The following is a 6,625-nucleotide window of genomic DNA, read 5'->3' on the forward strand; positions in this document are numbered from 1 at the left end:
CTTCTATAACAATTTAAATTTGTTGTGAAGTATCTCTAACTGGACTAAAAAGCGCAATCAACTTGGAGAAAGCAAAGACACCATAATTGTATTCCAGTACAAATTTTCAAAGGTAGCCCATTTTCATTTACTACAATCAACTATTTTAAATCTAAGGGCCAACTTTGGTTTAGTCCTTAACTGAACAGTAAGTGGTCAAGAAGAAAATCCAAGTCAAAGCCTGGTTGTACCATCTCTAGCTCTCATTACATTGCCCCACTCTAGCAACCTAGTCTCATTGATGATGTCCAAACTTGAATGGTGCATGTCCATCAAGACCTCACACAGCAGGTTGATCATAAAATGGTCAGTGATTGCTCCAATCTTGAAGCCTGCAGTAAAGTCACGATAACGTCCCACTAATTGATCCAGCAGAATGACACAGTCTTGTTGAACATTAAATTGACGAAAGTCAGCTTGGGGGCCCTCCAATGACCAAAACCGAGGGGCAAGTCTGGCACTGTATTTCTTGTGTTCGAACCTCTCCATGAAAGCTTCCAGTTCTGTCATGGTAGATGCAGCCATATCACCAACTCGCGTCAACATGTCGGAGTCAAAGCTCAAAACTCTCTCTGATGAAGCAAGGCCCTGGGTTCCGGCAGCAACAACCAGACAGTCTTGGTGAGGCGTACTGCCTTGCCCTTATCTGCAAAAGAGAAGCAAGGGCGTTAGCATTTGAAACTTAAAAACAAAAATAAGGATACCATTCCAAAGCCTATCAGGCAAATGAATCACCTTGGTCTGTTGATCTTGTAGCCAGGTGCTCTACACTTGCAGATTCTGGTGTCTCTGCAGCTCCGGCATCAGGAAATTTGGGATCTTCTGAGTCTGTTTCCATGGCTGTAACTCTGGCAGCAGGTGCAATTCTTCTGCAGATTCTAAAAGGGGATGAGAGAGAGAGAGAGGAGGGGGAATGGTGGAACAAACACAAGCACTTATTAACGGTGTTAAATAAGGGAAGAAAATCCTGGCAGGAACCAAAAGAGAGGGGAAGTCAAAATTGTAAGACCTTACCTCCTAGAAGCAAATATCCACAAACATTTTTTTTTCCTTGGTTTTTCTCATCTGCAGCTGTAAAAATGAATGCCACTCAAATTTCCTTAAGAGTAAGAATATATGCAAACAAGAAGATTTTGCTCCAAGGGCCTAAATCCGGAAACGGATCTGTAAGTGAGACATCTTGGAATCACTGTCAACCACAGCAAGAACAGAATCCCACTGCTTGGGCTTCTCCCCAGAAATACACATAATACATACATACATACATACATATATATATATATATATATATATATATATATATATATATATATATATATATATTCTTAGTAGTGTTCAAAAAATTGAAATTTAAAAGAAGCATCTGAGTATACAAATAAATTCTACTTCTTAACACAAGAAATTTAAGTACTTTTGAAATCACGTCCTAAAATGCCAAACTTGATAACCAGTCATTCATATTCAAACAACAAAAAGATAGGAAAAGAAAAATTTACAGTTATATGTAAAGCCAGTTGCCAGGTTTCCTATTCATATGTCACTGCTCGACATTTTTTCATCTTGACATTCATGACATGTTACATTTACATTGTTGATTAGAGCCTGATCTTGAAGCATTTGTGTGCATGAATTGAGTATAGAGCTTTGTAAACAAGGACACAGCTTCAGCTAGAAGAGAAAGGGAGCTCTGGGGCTCTGCCATATAGAGACTTGCCACTCTGCCTATGGAGCTTTCTCAATTAGCTATCTTTGACCACCAGAATGTAAGACATGGATATTGAGGTGCATTGTTGCTTAACAGCTTTGACCAGTATAAACTACACTTCTCCAATAGGTTTAGACTGCACAAGTTTTACAAACAAGTTGTTGCTTCAGTATCAAAGCGTGGGAAATAAAAAATTTCAACAAAATTTATTACCGCAAATACAAAGGAAATTTTTTATTTTGACATCAAAATGATTCTATCAATTGAAAATAATCATTAATCAGCAAACAATTTAAGTTTTAAGCTCAAACCAATCCCAAAATCAATCTGGTTTTTTTATTCCTCATCCACAAATTCCTACTGAGAAGAGTACTCTTTAACACAAGTTCTTATGTATAGATTATAATTTTGTAGCAACTTCTTAATATCACATGGTCCAGTCCTTTCAAAATCAGGGAACTTAAAAAACTCCAATTTTAGCTCCATAAAATAGAAAACAAATAAAATGGTAAATCAATTTACATTACCTCATAAACCACAAAAGCCGCTCTTGAGCTATGTCTACGCCCATGAAGTAAAACTGATGAGATTCAAATGAAAAATTATCAAACAGATATACTGGAGCAGTTTGCAAGTTCGTGGCAGCATTGAAAAGTTGAATCTTAAAGTTACTAATGCTGTAGACAGTTTCAAAGATGCCACTAAAACCTACTGTTCTCCCAATTATGGACCGTGGTTTTGAGTTCAACCTGCAATATAACCGGTTAAAGGAATGAGAGTACAAACAGATACCATAAAACCATTTTGAAAAGATTTGCAGGTAAGATTGTTTTGTAGCACCAAACATTCACTAGTGCAACTTCTAGGATCACTACCTCCATAAAAAAAAATTAATAAAAAGAAAAAGCTAACAGTGTTCATAGGCTATGGATTGTTTCGCATTACCCAATTTTCCTCAATAGATTCTGTAATAACAAAAAATGAAAGCCAATTTCTATTTTCACTAAATTTTATTCTTTATTTAGAAAATATACAACGCTTTAAGCCATAATTAATTACTTAGAAAATAATCAATATGAGATTACAGCCCTCCTTTAAGGAACTTTCTTTTCAATTGTTAGGAAGATACCAAGGTAAGCAAAAGTGCTTCTGAAGGCTAATTAGACAAATGCTAAGCAACTAATAATATTCAAGTCAGATACATTGCATTGATGTAACTAAGCATATTCTCGGTTTATGCAATATCTTCATTTTAGTTTTTAGCCGTAGGCCTAAAAAAATCAGACATACTTTTGATGCGGTTTCCTACATCTTGAAGGAAATAAACCACACTGTGGAGGAAACTCCTTGAGCGAGACAGATGGAAATAAAAAAGAAAAGAAGTCACAACAAACCAATTAAAAATTTGATTCACTACCAAGAATGGTGTTCTGTGATCGTTACTTGATCCAATGTATTTTAAATATCTTCATATCTCGTGGTGATTGCTTCCCCTACTTTGCACTGTTCCATGCCATGAAACTCTTCTGCCTCGGAGTCAGAAAGCGCACAAAATATAGACATGAGAATTTGATACAAAGCAAGTACATAACTCTATAACAATAAGATTAGATGAATTAAAAAAAGGATTACTTGGTTTGTGCCATGGGTCTTCCCTATTTCTTCTTAACCTTGTTGAATGAAAAAAGGATTCAAGCATTCAAAACATTCCTAGACCCGTACGTGTTGAAAATAAAAGTTATTGAACACGGATTAAAAGGTAAACGCAATGGCATCTGAGGAAGAAAAAAAGAGGAATATAAATCTACCTATAGGTGAATCAGAATTGAACTGCCAAGAGCAAACAAAAGTAAAATGGCTTCATTTCCTTCGTCTTCTTCTTCTTTCCTTGCACATATTGGTGACTATTTCAGGTGGTTCCAGTTTTGAATGTCATTCCAAATTGGATGACTAACAATGATAGAAAGAAAAGCAAGCATTTCACATCTCATTCCCCTCCACTCCTGGTGCTACCATTACACTCTTCCCTCTCTTCCATGACACAAATCTCTTCAATCACTAAGACAAGAAATCCACACACCTTTGTTTTCATCAATCTCCTCAATGTATAACACTAAACCATGAAAATTAGCAAACTAAATTCAAAACCTAAAACATAACGTTGGAAATTACATAAGCCGAAAACAGGTCCATTACCTAGCTCACCATTCATTTGTCACCATATAATATGGATTACACATGATATGTTCCATGATGCACTTCGTTGCTTCCATTATGAAATGATAGAGAACCTGCTTCTGTGGTCCATTCTCAAATGTGCATCCATGTGGGAAAATTTGGTTCATCAAAAAATGTACATTCCTAGATATTAGAATCAAATGTTTGGTTCAAATGAGGCCAAAAAGAATTAAATATTTAGCATGAGATAATCAAGGATGGACAAAATGATAAGGAAAAACAGACAGATTATTAAGAAGAAAATATCGAGATATACCTCACAGTGGAGGAGTAAATGATCCAACTAACAAAGCCAAGGCACGTGTAGTTTCTTCTTCTTTCCTGGTGGTAATGGGCCTCTAGTACTTCACACTTTTTCATGTAACGAAATGCTTCAGACTCAAAAACAAGAAACAAGCATATGATATTTCTTTATAACTTGATAAATAGCAATTACCTAACACTATAACTTTGGTAATTTATAATTAACATTTTAAAGCCTTGATGACCCCTCTCATTCTTCTTAAGACTAACGTTACATAAATTTCTTTTCATGTGTCACCAACTTAGATTGACTACAAAAGAAAGCCAACATGTCAAGTTAAAATTTGAGTAACATTCCTTAGGTACTATTTCTTTTTTCTTTTCCTTTAACAAATGGAGATCTTCCACACTAGATTGAACCATTCGTGTCAGTGTCTTTGTGAGTTTGGTCAAAATCTTAAATTAATCTACCAAAGTCCTAATTATTATGTTTTTGAGGGATGAGTAGGATAATTAATTGAAATTTTGGTGAAATAAAGGAAGATGATGAAGAAGAAGGCATTGCCCATGACTGAATCAGAGTTGTGAAGCCGAATCAAGCTAACACTGAACCTTTCGAACACACGCTCAAATGCAAATAATTTTCACCATCACCATCCAAAAATCCGAACTTGTAGCAAACTTTATGAACCCTGAAAAGGGGGAATTTCTTGTCTTATATATCTACTCTACTATTTAAGGGGTTTCCCTTGTTTGGATTCCTCATTTTTTAGTTCAAAAATGCCCTTACACTCCTATGTTTAAGTAGAGACAAAACTAAAGAGCAATCAGGTAAAAATGCAACTCTAACTCCCACTAAAATATTGCCTAAAAAATAGGACCACTCTCCTATTAATTTTTGAATCGATTTATTCACTTATAAATTAGATTTTTAAAATAAAAATTATATCTATACAACTATTTAAAGGGTTTCTCCTATTTGGACCAGATTTTTTGTTCTAAAATGCCCCTATGTCCCTATGTTTTAGTAGAGACAAAACTAAAGGATAATTCGGTAAAAATACAACCATAACTAACACTAAAATATTGTCTAAAAAATAGGGTCACTCTCCTATTGATTTTCAAATTTATTTATCTACTTATAAATTAGATTCTCAAAAATAAAAATGATATATATATATATATATATATATATATTTTTTTTTTGCTACTACCACTAAAAAAAACAAAAGCCTCATCACACGCGCGAAGCGCGTATGATGAGGCTAGTATATTTAAAAAAATCTATAAATCTATATCATAATATTTTGCTTGCAATTGATTACTTACAACAACAATGATTTTGAAGAGACCAGCACCTTTCAACCGGTTACACATGGGGGAACTAGAAAACTGCAACCTGAAAATGCATTGTATAGGATCAGTAAATAATGTTAAACAAATGGTACCACATCAGCACTTCCAAATGAGCATTTAACAAGCAGAGGAAATTAACAAACATCATGAAAATGATCATTCCAATATCTTGATTATCAATTATATTCAAACTATAGTGAATATTTTGAACTGTTCTATACTCAAATCCACGGACAGTGGGCCAAGACAGTACTGCGTCAGAGTTTAAATTAGCTAAGAATTAACAATTACAGAAGTATATGTTTCAAAACATTAGGTTCAATGTGGACAGAACCTCAATCAGTTTATAGAGTCATTTAATAAATTTATGGAGATTAAGATATCCAATTAAAGCATTAACAAATTTGTAGTTATTTCCACATAAACAGTCATTGATCTTATAATCGACAGGCAAATGTTAAAATCTATACTATGAAGTGCGATCAGATCTTATTATTTAATACATATATCAAAAGCACGCACAAAAAAGAACTGAACCGTTGGCATCCGTGTCTGAGATTTTGGCCAAAATCTCATAAAAATTAATTACCAATTGTATTTCTTTGTTTTTTGGGGAACTTTTGATAGACAAGTAGGAAAATTAATTGATATTTAGTTCTAATAAAAAAAGAAGATGAAGCAGAAGAAGAAGAAGAGTTACCATGACTAGATCAAACTTGCATTACTGAATCATGCCAAGGAACTTCACCCACACACACAAATCATCTTTCACCATCGTCATCCAAAAATCTCTACTCGAAGCTAAAATCATGAACCTAGAAACACAGAAATCATAGGTCCTCTTCTTCAGTGTCCTCTTCTTTGTCTTCATCATTTGACTGGTCACTAAAGGGCCAAAACCCTGTGATTATTTTTTATTAGTCTAAAGTCTAAACAATTTTAGATACATCACAAGATAACTGAATCTAACCAACCACATGCTTTGCTAGTTATGTGAATACGGCAAAATACAAATCGCCTAATTCAAATTACTACGAATCTAAT

General features: G+C 34.4%; 1 long non-coding RNA gene across 1 annotated transcript; it reads right to left on the reverse strand.

The window, feature by feature from the left end:
* Window positions 1–628: 628 nt before the first annotated feature.
* On the reverse strand, window positions 629–1,129 carry LOC142627156 (uncharacterized). The gene is made up of 3 exons (XR_012842772.1): window positions 1,054–1,129; window positions 775–908; window positions 629–685 (listed from the first exon to the last, which is right to left on the reverse strand). It is a non-coding gene; the product is annotated as an uncharacterized LOC142627156 (long non-coding RNA).
* Between the last annotated feature and the right edge of the window lie 5,496 nt (window positions 1,130–6,625).

This window comes from Castanea sativa, chromosome 3, assembly GCF_040712315.1.
Source record: "Castanea sativa cultivar Marrone di Chiusa Pesio chromosome 3, ASM4071231v1".
Classification (NCBI taxonomy): domain Eukaryota; kingdom Viridiplantae; phylum Streptophyta; class Magnoliopsida; order Fagales; family Fagaceae; genus Castanea; species Castanea sativa.